Source organism: Struthio camelus, chromosome 6, assembly GCF_040807025.1.
Source record: "Struthio camelus isolate bStrCam1 chromosome 6, bStrCam1.hap1, whole genome shotgun sequence".
Taxonomy (NCBI): Eukaryota; Metazoa; Chordata; class Aves; order Struthioniformes; family Struthionidae; genus Struthio; species Struthio camelus.
The window spans coordinates 38,165,715-38,183,291 of NC_090947.1; the positions used below are offsets into that span (position 1 = coordinate 38,165,715).

At 40.0% G+C, this 17,577-nt stretch overlaps 1 protein-coding gene across 2 annotated transcripts in view; it reads right to left on the reverse strand.

The window, feature by feature from the left end:
- The window catches only part of NCKAP5 (NCK associated protein 5), a 416,795-nt gene that overhangs the window by 375,529 nt on the left and 23,689 nt on the right, over positions 1-17,577 (reverse strand). The window contains exon 1 of one of the 2 annotated variants that reach the window (XM_068949188.1): positions 11,985-12,233. The exons of the other annotated variant lie outside the window; for it this stretch is intronic. The gene's annotated coding sequence lies outside the window, so the exon portion shown is untranslated. Of the gene's footprint in view, positions 1-11,984; positions 12,234-17,577 lie in introns of those variants that run through there. 2 annotated transcript variants of the gene reach the window in all.

Below are 17,577 nucleotides of genomic sequence, written 5' to 3' on the forward strand. Positions count from 1 at the left end.
AAATAAAACAAGTATTGTAAAAACATTTCCTTGGTTACTAGTGCATGTCCTCCTCAGATACCCAAACTCATTTGTATCAGGAAATTTTTCAGAGTCTAGACTGCAGCATTTGTTTCTAATGAATCTGGGGCCTTGTGGTTTGTTAAGCAGTGTCTCACATTCCACCTTGCTGTTCAGACACTCCCAATAGGCCAGGGCCTAACTTTACGTTAAAGACAATAACTTTACAATGAAGGTATTAGTTCAAGAACACCCAGAAAAGAAGCTGAATCAAGCACATAATCCCTTTTTGTCATATGAAAAATAAGGGAGGATAAGGTACAATGAAATATGCATGATCCCTCCATGATCTGGGAAAAGGGTAATTGAGAAAGAGCTCATTCCGTATATCTGCATATTCTGAAAATAGCCCCTCCACACCACCTCGGCCAAAGTCAACCCTGAGCAAGAACAGGAGGGGAAAGACAGTGACAATCTCTTCCAGTGATAGCAAAAACAAAGTTAAGCCCATGGTTTCAAAGAGTGGACAGTGGCAAGGGAATGAAACAAGAACATGCAGCCTCATCAGGCTGAGCAGCTCCAGGTGCTTCCAGCAGAGGACAGTGCATATTTTTATCAGAGAAGTTCTTCAGCCATTACTCATTTTTTTGCCCCAAATACCTTTGCTGAGTCCTGATAATTGTACAGTTAGGCCAGATGCAACCACTCCTGCAGCCTCTTGGACTCTGCAGCCACCCTCTGTTTACTGTGAAATGTAAAAGAGAGGTGGTACCAGAGCAGAGCTTGGAGGTGCCAGAACTAATAGGAAATCCGCAAGCACTGGTCCTTCGCTAATGTAAGTTTGGGCGCTAAAACCTTTTGTGTGGTTCCCTGACTGTTCAGCCTTTGCAGACGTTACAACAAGTCTACTCTAATTTCACCCAGTCTAGCATCACCCAAGGATCAGACTCGACGGAGCTCAGCTCCGGCATTCCCCAATGCACTTCCCGTGACATCTCTTCTGCTCTTGATGCTTGCAATAGAAAGACAACAGTGTATGATGCAGCTCTACCACCTCCGGTTTTGTAGTGGGATGTTATTTCCTATATATCCGTGGACATACATAAAGAAAAACTCCAGAGGGATTTCCCTGGCCAATTCAAATTCACTTCATTCTCCTCACAAGGCACAGCGTGCACGACTGTGTCACATCAAGACCGTAAAATTAAAAGAAACAGATACACATTCACTAAACTCCATTTTCGGTTTATGGCCAAGAAAACTATTGTGAAAACATAAAAATGAATGATAGTCTGTCCTCATTCATATCCACATAGACGATGACAGAATCCTGGACAGTATTGGCATGCGGAACAGTCCTTCACCTTTTTTTCTCTGCAATTCCAGAGAGATTTCATCTCAAATACTGAATATTGTCCTAGGCCAAAAGGATACAGACAAACTTGATGGAATTCAGACAAGAGCGCTAAAGATGATTAAAGTATTGACTTTGGTGGAGAAAGATTAACAAGGACAAGAGGAGACTAAGATGGGAAGGAATGACCATCTACACAAGTTTGAGGGATGTACACTAACATGAGAGACAGTGAGGAATTCATTAGGGTATTGACAATAGGCTGAAAAGAAAACAAGAGGGGGAAATGATGCTGAGGATCTGAAGAAATTACCTAAAGTGAAATCCAATACAGACTGATTTCCTAGAGAATCAGTGCAACACTTGTCATATAAAAAAATAAGGCTGGATAAAGTTCAATAAAATAAACTGCAAGAGATGCTGCCAGGGATGAGTGATCTGAAGACTCTGAGGGGAAAAAAAAAAAAGAATCATCTCTCCCTTTCTTCTCAGTCTCTCTCTCTATACGTTGCAGTGGTTGAGCCACATTAGGGACTATTAGCCTGAGAGGCTTTTGCTTTTGGCAGGGGGAGGTACAATGTCCTTTCCTCATCACAGTTAGCTGACTACGGTGGCTTACTTTGGTTTCCTCAATGTGAGCACTGGTTGTCACACACTGACTTTGAATTTTTCCATCTACTAGAAACTTAATAAAAATGTAAATTAAAAAAAGGTTCGTGAATTTCCCATTTAAAAGGTTCGTAACCCTACTATGTTTTATGTCATCCTACCAATCTTTAACTCATCTGCACTCAGTTCTACCAAGTGAAATGTGAGAGAACACACAGTAGGCCATCACTGATAATACTGGGATTATGGATATAGTAATATCCAGAAAATATTAGAAAGAAAGGAGGTAAAATAGTAAAATTCTCCCATACCCCTCTCCCTTAAGTGGCTCCCTGTTCAGAATGTAAACTAAAAACCATTAAACTATCAAAAGTGACACACACATAAAAAATTGACGTTTCAGAAGTTCTTTATTCATAAAATTTGAAAAATATTTTTGTATGCAGTAGCAACTGTTAGATTGTCACAAGATTCTTCCACTTCTTCTAGAATTCATGCTAATGACTCAAATGGGATTCTTTTCTCAAGGTTATTTCTTGGAAGTAATGCTGTGTGGGCCCAGATAAAGCTTTTAAGATTGCAATTTATGCACCTGCAAGAACTTCTTGGAATAAATGAAGTTAAGCAGTATGGCTGTTTGACCACTAATTTTGGCTGGAAAAAAAAAAAAACAGTTTTAGCAGGGAAGGGGAAAGAGTTTATATACTTCAGCATGTTTTAAATGATGCATTCTGAATTTTCAAGTGCATTTTGAGATTTTAAGCGCTTTGTTCAGCTTTTTAAGTGCTTTGTTGAGCATGAGGTTTTAAAAATATTTTTGGAGGAAATTGTTTAGGATATAGGCAAGGAGGAAAGAAAGAGCACTTGGTTCATTTCAGGTAAGACTCTAATTGTTAACCCATACTTTGAGCTGGATCCCTGTTCTTCTATGGGTGGCTTAGGTTGATTCACTAACTTCCTCCATCTTAAGTTTCTCCCCTATCCTGTGAAGGTAATAATGTATGTCTATATACCTATTTGCCCAAATAGGAGAATGATACTTCCTCCAAAGTCCACATGATGGAGCAGAAGAAATTCCATTCTCATTCACCACATTCCGTGAAAACTCATCTGCAATTGTACAAATGCAGCTGGCATGGAATTTAACACAAAAACAATGAGGCAGAGTGGAGTCTGCCTCCACCCAACTGAAAGCACCTGTCTAGCCAAGATATCCTAGGCTCCCTCTCCTGAGAAAAAATAGGTTCCCCTAAAGGACCAAACAGGAGCCATTAAAGCAGAATGTTTCAACATAATAGGCCCCTTTTTCTGTAATAGTTGGGACCTGAAGCCCTTAGGGCTGTTCACCTTTGGTTTTCTCTGCCAGCCCACAGCAATGCTACAGGTAGCTACCAGAGAGAACAGAACTTACAAATGAGACTTGAAAAAGAGGAAAGAAGGGAGAAAGCCAGGTGGAGTCTTCACAGCTCCACGGGTATGTCCTAAGCCCACACAAAAGTGTCATGGGGCATTGCCCTCTTCCTGGGGGAAGATCCTTTGAGTTGGGGTTAATTTCTGATTCGCCTCACCCCTGGGTGACCAACCCCTCTCAGCTGACTGTAAGGGGAGCTACGGGAATCTAGCCTCCTAACGTTGCTAGTTAAGCTATATACCCTAGAGGGGTCACAAGCACGCTTGCCAGTTACAAGTTCTTGAACTATGCAGCCAAGCTCTGAATCTCCCTGTACGGCACAGCATACAAACCTAGAGCCCAGGTACAGAGGAAGAAGAGCAAAGAAAAACTTGCTTCCGCAACACACACTAGCCAGTGGGTGAAAGTAGGACTTTTGTGCTTTACTAGTGAGACAGAACCCGTCAGGAAAATTACCTCCCTGCCAAGAGCAAGGAAAACACTGAATAGGATCTGTTGTTATGCTGCCTATGGCTGTGCTTGGGTACCTTATGAACCATTCCTTTCTCAAGCCTAAAATCATAATCTAGCCTATAAATTCTTATCAACGTCTGTGTAAAGCTTCTTCCTCTTGACAAAAGATTTTTACGGTAATTGAGAAGAAAAGCAATTCACTTGATTAAAGACTGGTAAATATAAATGACAGAAATGGTTTCCTATGAACATCATGATACATTCCCAATCAATAACACCATGACAGAACTGGGGCTTAAGGGAGGGAAGTTATTAGTTTTAGTAAAGGCACGTAATTAAGTCCAAGACAATTCTAAAGATTCTCAAGCAGAGAGACACAGAGAATGGCCAGCCTGAGACCTTTCAGATTGCTCTACCGTTACCTGTTCTTTTCTGTTCGTTCGGTGCTGTCTTGTCATTTACGTGTGCAATTTTAATATAAAGGTGAAGAAGAACTTAGTCTCAAACGCTAGGGCTAGCAGCCAGTGACATAACAGCGAACTGTTTTTTAAAATATGGTAGACCAAGTTTCATTTTAATAGTTTCCTTTTGTAGCTGTTACTAGAAGCTGCTAAAAATCCCTAATGATTTAGCTGGACTTTCAGTAAGTCATTAATTTAGAAGTGTCTCACATGTGTAACTGTAGTGAGCACCTAGGACTTTTAGCACCAGCATAACATCGGGGTTGAATAGATCTGATTATCATTAATTGAGATTTTAGCCTTTCACCTTTGTATCCTGTTTCAAACCCAGACCAGGTTGATATTGAGTAAAAGTAATTTCCATCAGCTGGCTGTTCAGTGACCTCTGTGCTAGTTGGTGGTGGACAGGTGTCTATATAATTAAAATACACTTCTCAAGCACAGTTGGCACCCTGGAATTTTCTTATTATGAACTAATCTACTCCCCCCAGCTCATAAATGGAAAGTATTTAGGAGCACTGAGATGTCATTTAAAAACAAGGAGGATACAGTGTTCTTTGTTAATCCCATAAACAAAGTACCACTGTTTCTATAGCAGTTTTGAATCCCCGGACAAATGCTTTTGTGTACTGCACAGATTATTATACAGACTAATAAAAAACATGAATTGTAAGCGAAAAGATCATCTTTAAAACCAGATAAAAAACTACAATCCTGTAGGTTGTATTGCAAAATCTCACGGCAAGCAGTATTTACAGCACTCACTATAAAAAAAAAAGTTCCACACAGCATCAGCAAAGCAGAACCACACAGGATGCCTCATATATCCATGAATTTGCATTAAGTCGATATTCCCAGATAGCCACATAGGACTGGAGTAGCTTTTGTAGCCAAAAATACAAAAAAGGACTTGACTGGAGAAGATATGTCCATTCTCCACATGAGCTGGTTTCTCTGACCAGGAATCAAGGCAAGAGTTTTATGTTTTAGTAGGATTTGGGGGAGGAACAGGGAGAAGAGCACAATATTTAACGGCCTTTGAATAATTAGGCCCATAAAGCCTCAAAGCTTTAACCTATTCTTTAAAAGCAGAGGTTCAAACAGAGGTTTTGTCAGAAAACAAGATGACCTCCACCTTCCTAGCTTTCTTCATACAGAAACTCTGAACTGAACAGGGCAGAGCACTTCTGGCTGAAGCTGTATGACAGATGCAACAACATAATACTGTGGGATGTCTGGAGACTATCATGGAAATCTTTGTGGACTCGCCAATGACTCACATCTGTGTCAATGAAAGAAATAAGGAATATGTTACATGGAATACAAACAATAGGGAAGGACGGTTACCTACAGGTAAATCCCCAGTAGTGAATACATGACCAAGATGTTCCACCTGTCTGAAGAGAAAACCTGGTTTGGTCTGACCTAGTTCAAGATGTTAAAAGACTTATAACAAGATAAAATACCAGTTGCTAACCTTGGCACTCTTGCACAGTAGAGGAAGGACTATGGACCCACCTGAGAAAGGAGCCCTCCTCTCTGTGAAAGGACAACAGAGAATCACAGAATCACTGAATGGTTCAGGTTAGCAGGGACCTCTGGAGATCATCTAGTTCAATCCCCCTGCTCAAGCAGGGTCACCTCACATTGCCCAGGATTGTGTCCAGACAGCTTTTGAATATCTCCAGGGAAGGAGATCAGTACACTCAAGGATCGAGTGACCTTAACTTTGTGAGAAGACAAAAAGGGAAAAAAAAGAAAACCATCAAAAAAAAAAAAAAAACCCACAAAGTTTTCTAGTGGTCCTATTAGAGACCTACTAAATCCTATTAGAAAATTCCTACTAGGAATTTTCTCCTGTTAGGAATTTTCTCCTTAAATTGGTTTCCTCAACCACTAATTTCCTTTGCAAGTGCCAACTTACATAGGGATAAACGTATTGCTAAAGAAATCTCATCATTTACCCATCCATCCCCCAATTTACATGCATTAAGATTAGTATGTTTATCACACGCATTTTGGAGTAAAGTGTTGAAAGGCAGAGGAAAATAGAAGGGTGTGGAATCAATGCAAGCATTCATGCACCCCTTTTTAACATGTTTCTGTCACATCATCCAGAAGAACACGCATGTATAAATATATACAGATACAGATATATACTCAGCTCAAACTGAACCACAAAACCAAAAAGTTAAAAAACCGTGAAGACGGCCATTAACAAATTGCAGATGCATGAGACTTATCCAGAAAGGCCTCACAAATCAGCAATGAGGGAGAAGAGAAAGCAAATCATGCAGAAACTATTTAATCAATGAGTAAAGACAATTATAACATCTGTTAATCTTTTGTGTAGGTTATAATTAGATGCTGCGGAGGAGTAGCCTTTAAGGGGGGAGGTAGGGAATCCTTCAACATCTGCTGGTAAGGCAAAGACTGTGCAATAAACGATTTTAAATGTAATCAGTAAAATGAGAGCTGTGCAGAGTTCACAAAAGGCTTGTATAAAAGATTGAGGATAACAAAATATTTTGCCAAAGGTCAACTCCTGCAGCACTGGAGCCTGAATAATGACTGCTAGTTTAGAGGCCACATCAAAAACAAACGTGATTGTACCTCTGAAAAACAATCCTTTTCTCATTTGTGTCATTATAGCAAAAGCACATGCTGTTGCTGTACATCATGTCAGCTTAATGACTTATTAGAGCTCTATCTATCAACCTTGAACAGTTCAGAATAAACAGGTAGGTATGATGTATTTTAGAGACCAGAATTCAGTCTAATTAGACTGATAGAGCACTGTGGTGTGCTGTAAAAGCAATGTGATTCTTACTTTAAATAATTAATCATTCAGTAGCTTCTTTAAAAATCCAATTATTTACTCATTTTGCCCTTGAAAACAACCATATGGTATAAGCCGTTACTCGCTGAAAATGAGAGTCCAAAAGCAATTTATCCAGTTTAACATGGCCCTCTACTGGCAAAATAACCCCCCATTTTGTCAGATCCGGCGAGCCGAGTAGCTGCAAAGATCATACATTTTGCAGCAAATTTATACCATATCTCAGAAAATAGCAGTATAGATCAGAGCGTTAGGAATTTGCATAAATTAAGCCATTACTTAATCTCATCTCTAAAGTTCCCATGCCAAGAGCACTACACTTCCTTTTACCCAGCAGATGCAGCTCTGGCCACCACTTGAGCACTGAAGAAAAAAACTAAGCGCTGATGGGTGGTGGAGCAAGTCATTTTAGAAGCAGATGCAACCCTTTCACTCATGTGTCAAGGTGTGCTGTACTCCTCAAGGAGCACCACCGATTCCAAGTGATTTCAGTTTGTACAGGTAGGGAATACTTAGCACAAGCGAAGCAAGCATGATATAGCCTAGCTGCAAAAATGGTCATATTCAAAAGAAAAATGCTAATTACTATCAAAAAGCAGCTCCACTACAAAAGAGTGCTTGCACCTCTCTTTTCCCCGTCACTACTGAAAATCCACGGTGGTGATTCAACGCAGCTACCATCAAAGTAAAGCAGACAATGAAATTTGCCTCTGTTGTTGCATGCAGTAATTAACTCTTCCTATTTGTATTATGTCTCAGTAACAAAGAAACAAAAGGATATGGTAAACTGTTGAATTTAACAATTTAGATAAGGATGAATTATAATAATCAATTAGCACTGTCAAAGAAAATAATCTGTGGCACAGATTTGGTTCTGCACAGACCTATTGTGCGTGCACGCTATCCAAGGCTAGTTTGCTCCGGAAAACAAATAGTGCCCTTTTGTGAAAAGCTCATCAAACACGCATTTAACAGCAGCATTTGTTCTCGCTGTGTGTCAATACTAATAGACCGTTTTTCAGTAACATAATTTTTATCCACCGTTTTATTATCCAAGCTGCTTTTCGGAGCCTACCTCATTCATAGCCTCCAGACGATGAGTGACAGTTTTCAGAAGCCACTGCTGCAGTACAAACCACGTTTACATGGTTCACCTGAATGCTCATCAATGGAATCATAAAGGATTTCCAAGTATTTTTCAGATAATAGCTATCTGAATTTTCATCCCCAAACCATCATGACTAATTTATGGAATCATCCAGAAATACCTAATGTAATTGTGGTTTCTGCATGCTACATGGGAGGGTATCATTAGACAAGCACAGAAAAGAGTATAAGTGTTAATGGTTCATGTTCTACCTACACTCTACAGTTACCCTATTTTAGTAACAAAAATGCATTTTAGATGCTAAAATTTCCAGAGGTGTATTAGCAGCTTTGGTATGGATTTTTCTTAAGTGCAACTCCAATCCTGCCAGGAGCTGAACACGTGCAGAACTCAGCAAGACCTGTAGAGCATCTCGCCGTGTTTGGCCCTGGATGAGCTGCGCTAAGCTCTTTAGCCAACTGTGCTTCCCTTTGGCACTATTGTTCGGTGGTTTTTATCCCAACGTCAGTCCCACTTGTCAGACGATGACAGGCTAGAGTCTGCCCTGATTCTGTTTCTTTTCAGATTGCAAGAAAGCCTGAAGAACTGACAGTCTGCTGGCAATTGTCCCCTCTATTGCCATGAGAGAACGTTATCACATTATGTGTGGTGTTCTTGGGCCTATTTCTCAGACCTGCAGCTTTTACCCAGGGAAAACGCAGCCAGGGGATCAATCACTCTGCTGAACAGGGATCTTGTGCTATTATCCTAATTTCCTATGTTGAAATACAATGTGAAAAGGGAAATGTAAATTAAGACTTGCACTTAAAATCAATTAAAGTGAGAAAGATAAGTGGAACCTGTTTTTTTTTTTAAGCTCAATTTGTTTTAATTATTTTGAAGATTTTGTAGGCACTTGCCAACATGATATCGGAATACTTTGCAAGTGTAAATACACTTATCAGCTCACAGTAGAAGATCATCATTACCAGCCACAAGCTGACAGAGGGACAGGAAGAGTAGCCCACAGCAGGCCGTGCACTAGCAGCCTCCTAAGGTCTACTGTTTTAACCTTAAACCCATTCTTTCCCCCCAGGGAAAGTATCTGTCATGATTCTCTGTTCTTCACCTTTAAATTCGTTGGAAGCTTCTGAACTACAAAAAGGTCTTTTAAAAGAACAACTAGCTTTCAAAGAACTATACTTTTTGCTTACACTATTTCTGAAGGAGGATGACGGACACCTAAAGAATAAGACGCTCTGCTCTTATTTAAGCCCCTATTTAAAACCCAATTAAAATGGCCTCACGGTCTTTGCCATTCTCATGGCATGGCATCAATGCAGAGCTAAATTTAAAGAATTTAAAGATTCTTTTTTTTCTGTGTGTGTGTGTGTGTGTGTGTGTGTGTGTGTGTGTGTGTATGTGGTTTTTTTTTTTTTTTTTTTTTAGGAGATATGCTTCAATTCCTAAGACAGACAGAACAGGTCCCAGCTTGCACCAGTATCTTGACATGCCAAACCACATGATAACACCACCACCAAAAACAATAACAAAAGACAGACAGGTTTTGACCTACTATAGAAACAATGTCACTTGAGAGTGGGGTCTGCAGTCATAGCCACTCAAACCCTTATAGAAAGCCCTGATAATCTATTGCTGTGTAGGACTGAGAGGGCTTGTAAACAAAGTCAGCAGCAAGAGAAGCAAAAGCAAATTGATAGTGCTCATAATTAAGGAGGAATCTTCTAATTCTATTTTACTGATTTGTGCTGACTTACCCTCACATAGTTGCCAATGAGAGTCAGATTTCTGACTGTGTTCTTCAGAAATGTGCTTTGTCTCCACAAAGATAGACCATTAAATAGAAGAAAACAGTTTAAAAAAAAAAAAAAAAGAGTTCTTCATACACAGTACTGTGATCAGGTTCCTCTCTGGAATAGGCAAAACATCCCGAAATTGCAGTAATTTAGAAAGGGCTTCTGATAAAGCATTTGAATGAGAAGCTGGAGATCTGTGGTTTCTTACCAGCTTCCGAAGCAGGTAAACCAAGATTTAATAAGGCACGTCCATGGGTCAGTTTGCCTCTCTGTAAAATGGGAATAACACCGCAACAATCTCGCCTAGTTTTTGTGAAAATGAGTCCATTAGTAGTTATAAACACAATTCTGTCCCTCAAGGAGCGAGCAGTATAGAAATAGAAGGTTTTTTCACAGTAATTATCAGTGCAGGAATGTTTCTGCTCTCATTTTTCATTATTTGTTGGATTTCTAACATAAATACACAAAATGAAACAAAAATCATTGTTTCTCATATAATTGACAACTCATTTTATCCTAAAAGTGATAGGTTTCAAAGCACTGTATGATTTTTTTTTTTTCTTTTAAACTTAACGTACCTCCAGAACTTGAGCAGGGACTAAAAGTGGAAATATTAAAGTTTGGCTTTAACTTTATGCCTGCATAAACAACAAAGCAATTTTTTAAGAAAACTATATTGAAAACTACCAGGAAACGATATTAAAAATTCAAATCAACTTTGAGTTTTTTAGATACATATCATGAACTGATAAACTATAAATCTTAAGAAAGACTAGTCTTTCTTAAGCTAATGACAATACTCACAGTATTTTAAGACTCTTAGAATTTCATCACTTATATTAACAGAAAGTCACTTCAGTGTAATCTCATGCAAACAAAAGCCAGAAACAAGTTTTCATTTGTCCTTTATTCTATCACTGAAACATACTCAGATGCATGGCTGTAATTACTCCTAGCAACTACATTCTTACTGCTCTTTTAATTAAAACTAAACTACAAACAGCAATACTGACACCCTGTTAGAGCAAATAAGCTTTACAGAGATTATAAAAATACCAAAACAGCAAAAGTCTTACTTGCAGCAGTTCAGTCAAAACATGCCAGCCCTGGAGAACTCAGAACCGTAAAAAGTCTCTGCAGTCCAGAAACTCTCTTGAGGTTATGCAGTGTTTATTTACCAAACTTTAAAAGTCTGTGGTTAGAAGAACAGAGTTAGCTTTCTGCACCATCCTACTAAAGTCCTCCAGTAACAGCAGACCTGAAGTTTGCTGATAGTTGGGTTTTCTGCTGCTATGTAGTTGCTCAGTACTTGTAAATACAAGCTCTGTGGACAAAGTCCCAAATGACATCACAGGCAGCTGCTTATTGTTGAGCCTTTATTAACTGACTGTCAAAAAAAAGAAAAGAGGAGAGAAAAGCACAAACTATCTTCCCTGCAGCACAATTTGCATCTTAGTAGGAGTTGCAGTGCTACACATATAAATACTTCTGTTTACCCAACTGATGTTTTCTTAGAATGAATAAACAGTGTTTGCAGGGAAAACATAAAATTAAGAACAACCTAACTAGTTTCAAAATGGAAAGAGCACAGGCAAAAACAGAAAAATTAAAACTGCCAGTAGTGCCTTTATCAAAACTTTTCCCTGCATTCTCCTAATTCTTGTGTTTATTTAAAAAATATGTAACTAGAAGTGCATATATGCATGGATTTTAAAGCACATAGCAGAAGACTTCAGCAAGCTGACATGAAAGTTTCAACTAATTTCAATCCCTAATTTCAAAAGCCACAACATTTATTAATAACTTTGATCTCTGCAAGATATAAGACAGTTCAACTTCAGTTCCATTTACAGTATGTTTTGAAGAAAATCCTTGCACTTTCAGAAGATGAAAATAACCAGGAAACAGTGTCAAAACAGTCATTTGCTAGGTGATAAGGGAAAAAATACTGACCTTTCCCTCTTGGAGTTGGAGGTCCAAGACTAGCTAATGTTTTGGAGCTGAAACACGCTCCCTCCCAGTGAGGCAGAGTGCTCATCTGCCGACCAGCACAGCCCTAATCCAAATTTATCCAATCATTGAGAGTTCCTGCTAAAGAGACGGGGCTGGGAGCCTGTGCCTTGATTTCTCAGAAGTCAGTCCTTTCAAGTCAGAACTTCAAACGCTGGGAGGACACCACCAAGGGCTGTGACAGACGGAGCTATCTGTTATCTATGCATGCTTCCATATGAAGAACTTCAATATTGGGAAACACCTTGCCACTCAAATCCAAAAGCTCTAGCTTGCACGTTCTGCAAACAACAGAACAACAGACACTTGAGCTCAGAGGTGAGCTGAAGCCAAGTTTTTACAGTGTTTTCAATTGCTACATATGAGAACATCAACCCAAATTTCTGCCTGTCTTCACACAGAGCAAATCACTCTTGGGTCAGATCCTTAGCTGATGTAAATCAAGCTAGCTGCACACAGCTGAAACAACAGCAATAAGCACTAGAGGAAGATCTTGCTCATGCCTGTTAAGACCTTCATTTAAAAAAAAATCTGTGGCCTTAATTACTAGGGTACCTCATTTTCCCACGGCTACCCTGAGAGGCAGCAATGCCCTGCAGTTGTAGCGCTACTGAATTCAGTGGATCAGCTCACACCACCACGCGCTACCTCTGCTGCTTGCTGCCTCTAAAACACACGTTTGTGCCTTTGAAGGAGTTCGGCTACAAATCCTCCTCCATTTATGCTGTGGCTAATCAGCCTTTCGCACACACAGAAGACTGCACAGCATAACTGCGAGCTAAATTTCCTGCCCTGACTCAAAACATACGGGGCTGCATTCCACCTCCCATTGCGCTCAGCAAGGCTTCACCTTGCCCATTCAGAGCTTGATCTTCTGATCCAGGAAGTCTCCAAAATACTTTGAAGATAAAGTGGGCTACGGGATTGATAAGTACTAACATATAACATGCAATAACATGAATTTCTACACATACAGCTTTCGTCCCAGCTTTGCAAGTGCAGTAGTGCAGCTATTCTATTTAAGCAAACATGAATGAGACTGTGCACTCACATTTACAAGCCTGTTAGCTAAGACTTCAGATCATCCCAACAGCAACAAGCCCATCCATTGGATCAGTGGAAGGGTTAGGTTTTGCTTAAACCTGATGCTAATTTACAGAATGCTTTCTCAGACCAAGAATAAGATGTATTTTCACCTGCCATTACAAGGATTTATGTACACTACTAACTTATTCTTTCTAAGGTGAGCATTCCCATGCATATGGAGAACATACAGATTCCGCATTCTTCACATTACAATCCTTATTAAGGGTGGAGCCATTAAATGACCCTGTAAGTGCATTTATCCATCTAATTTTTATTCTAAGTCATCACAGCTACTGGCTGTGCAGATACAGCTTATTTTTGTTAGAGTAAAATTCACAATTGAATTCAGTCCTTGACTAGCTACAGGTTGACTGACAAAAGATAAATAAATTGAAGTCGTGAGCTACCCTTGTTGCTCCTGGACTGATACAGACTAGGCAGAAACGAGCCATGCATCTGAGGAACTAATTCAGCCTCACACTGCCTCTTTTTCGATGGCCAAGCAGGTAAGTTCAGTTCATTGCTTCTTCAATCTCACTGTCCACATTTGATTTTCTTTATTATGTTATTAACGGAGGAAGTTCCAAAATAAAGACCTGATCTTCTTGCAGTATGTGACAAGCAGATGAGATAAGTCATTTAAACTACACAGAATTTTCCCAGAAGCATTATAGAAATCCCTGCACTCGCACATTCTAGATGGATGGGTTCACCCCTTACGAGCACAAGATCTGAAAATGGAATGGATCCTCGCTACTGCCCACTTTCTCGGGCATTACAAATCCATAAAGTTGAGGTCTGAGGCAAGCAGCCTCACAGCCCATCAAGTTAAAAGTGAGGTGGTAAGAGCTAAAAGTATTTCCAGTGAGGGATATTGAGCTGTGCAGAGAGTCCTATGTGGTTCAGTAGAGTTTCAAATGGCTAGTCTGCAGGTCACATAAAAGCCTTTTTTTACCCGTTGAAACTATTCCTAGGGCAAGCATAGACAAGCTGATGGACTGAAGAGCAATTCAGTCTAGAAGGGCTAAATAGCAGGTCATTACAATCTCAACAGATTATAATGTAATATTATAATATAAAAATAATGTAATCCCCACATATTATATTTTCAGTCCACGATATATAATCAGTTCATTGGAGGGCAAATTTAAAAAGTAGTAAAATAAATCACAGCCTGCAGAATTTGCCCTCCTCAGAGCTGCACATGGTTGGAAGTCTTGAGCTGATTCTTAAAATATCAAAGAAATTACTCCAGAATGACACACCATGGTAACTGAAGAGCAAAAAGCCTTTTGAAAATTACTGTTATTCTCACTGTACCAACACAATTAAATATCAGTTTGATAAAACAAATACCTAAAAGCATGTGGCTTCCTCACATGGTAGCACAGTAAACACTTAGAAGCTTGGCATAGCTGGCAGACAGGCTAAACAAGTGAGCCAAGTAAAAAAACGCGGAGAGAAAAGAAGGAAGAGTGTGGGGGTCGTCTACGATTCTCCTCAGATACTCACCGTCAAAAAAGGGTCTCCACTTGAACCCGTTTGCTCAAGCTTGTAAGCTTTCGATCACTAAGACAGCTTGGTTTTTAACCTTATGAGTTGATTTTTCAAAGCTTTTTACCTCCCTTGCATGTCAGGAATAGGGGAAAGGTCTTTGGCAAAGGAAGGTTTTATTGCTGGAACAAACTGTAGATCTCTCCTTTGTCACATTTACGAATTTAAGCTTCAGAGAAAGCAGCAAATAACATATAGCAACAATAACAGCCTTCCGATTGGCCACCCCACTATATATGGGGTCATAGGACATTATAAATCTGGTTTGTCCTTTTCAATTACACTCGAAGCGCAGTACTGTCAGACTTTTCCCAATATCTCACAGACAGTTTTATGTAATGACCGGTGCGTTCCCCAGCACCTATGACTCCTGCAGCTGAAAAGATGGCATTTGGCATCCTGCAAGAGGACATTTATATAGAAACATTTACTCTAACTCTCCTCCTACACCATGGGAAATCTTGTGCTTAAAGCGCCAGGATGAAACTTTGACATTGCATACTGACAAAAGAAAAAGAATGCTGAAATGAAATACTTTATCTAACCTTTTTAGATGAGCAGAGAACCTAGAACATGCATACACCATCCTTCCAGCTGCACCAATGATTTCAAAGCAATTTCTAGATCTTTTTCTTTTCCGTAATTCTTGCTTCAACGGAAGTCCATGGAAAGCATTCATAGGCAAAAATTGATGTGAACTACAGTGTCTTTAAAGGACATTGGCTTTCACTACAAATTGCCTCATTGTAAAATACAATTTTAAGCAAATCATACTAAGTCCATTTTGAGTGTTGCCATTTGACATTGGGAGAGGGAGGCAGAAACTGGGTTTTTAACTTACATTAGAGCTCAGAAATACTGTAAATGTGATTACTGAATATAAATACATAGCACTGGCTTTCATTAACTTCATGGTTTAAGCCATTATTCTTTCTTTGCCTTTCCTGTTGTTTCTGGAATCATCAATCTGATTCAGCCACCAGTGACCTTATCCACAGTTAATTGAAATCAATGGCATTAGTGGATTATGGAGCAGGCCCAAAAACAATGTGCATTCAAGGGCTTTTGCATATCCTTAATCACATGGGTAAGTCTTTGCAAATTTAGATTCCAGTGGGTCCAATCATTAAATCAGTTATGCAGTGTTTAACTTCACATATGGACAGTGGTCCCCCTCTGGCTACTGAAAGCAGTCACTACTGAAAGAAGAGGGTTATTTCCATCATCTACTTCTGATGAAAATGCATATTTCTACAGGTGTCCGTGTTCTAGCAAGGTTGGCACAGCATTGGAAGGGTGACTAATCCGGGCTCTCCTTCTGCCTTTCGGACACGTCGCTTTGTGTCAGGAAGCAGAGGTATCTGCTTGTGAAACGCACATTCCTCCAACGTGAGCATCTGGCTTCTTGGCAACCAAGTCGCGACAGGTTCTGCAGCAGCTGTGATGGCTCCACGTCCTTTCAGATGGTTAAACAGTCCTGGTTTTTAGCCTCGCTGTTTGTTTTCTGCTGCACTCCTGGATGAAAGCCCATTTGCCCTTTTAATCAATGAACTGGCCGTTGGATTGGAGTAATCAGTTACATTTTTGTACATGTCAGAGCAGATTCTTGCCCAGGGACTGCCAGCTATCAAGCCCTGCTCTCCCAAAGCCACCGTGTAACTCATACTGCTCCATCTCAACACCTTTACACATTGGGGCAGCGGCACCTTCCCAAAGCAAGAGGAAGCACTAGAATACCTCCTTTCATCCCTCAATCACAAGTTTCACAGCTCCTGTTTTACTAAGGGAGATAGCAATCAGACAAAACAGTATAAATAAGGAATACAATTTATTTATTTCAGATGGCTTTATAAACTGCCCTCCCATGTGCGTGCACCAGATGGGGATAAGAATCTGGCTGGAAGCTTTTGCTTTGCACTGTGCAACACAGAGGTAACAGCACATCAACATATTACGGGTAAAAAATTCTTCAGAGAAGGGCAGATTACACAAATTGGAATTAAATTTTATTTAAATTGCCTTTAAACATACTATGCAAATCCATAATATAATAAGCCACTCCAAGCACCTCCCGCAAACAAGCAAGCGCGTACCACTCATCACTGCATGTGATAACACAGTATTAAAAAGCAGTTCTCACAGAGATATCAAGAACACAAAGAGCTGTCATCCACCTCTCATCCATTTGTAAGACCCTCTCTACCCTTTCACTCCAAATAAAAAATTTTTGTCTCTCTCTGATTGATAGGCAATCACCTCTTTTTTACCCTATGTATCACCTTGCTTGTGTAGGAAAAATAAGAAACTAAGAAAAAAAGAAGAAAATAAGAAAAAACTAATAAGAAATAAGAAAAATAAAAAAACTGACCTGTGCAGGCTACTTTCTCCCTTGCCAGACTTTTACTCTCTGACCCGTGCAGGCTACTTTCTCCCTTGCCAGACTTTTACTCTAGGTTCCTCTTGCGTTTGCCACATGCCACACACCACGCTTTCTGGGGTGGAACTACTGTTATTCCTACCTTTGGCGTAAGAGGCGAACCAAACAAGCAGGCCCACTCTCGCTCCTGCCACACCGTGATCTTGCTGAGGGAACAAGCCTGCCACGTTATCTACAGTCGTAAGTTTTATTGATTCCATGATGAGGACCTAGCAGCAATCTGATCAGTCATATCATCCACTCTATTTACCGAAGTGCACACACAGAGTTAATCAGTACCCACAGGTAGCTCTGGTCACTCTGGGCCAGAACGATGCCCGTGAAAACAATCCATCAGTGTCACCGTGGATCCCGATCACACTGCGTCCAGCATAGCCAAACAGAGTGACCAACGTCAGGCCCTCAGCACCATCCTTTCTCAAAGGCTCTAGGAAAACAGCAATCCTAAAACTGTTCAAG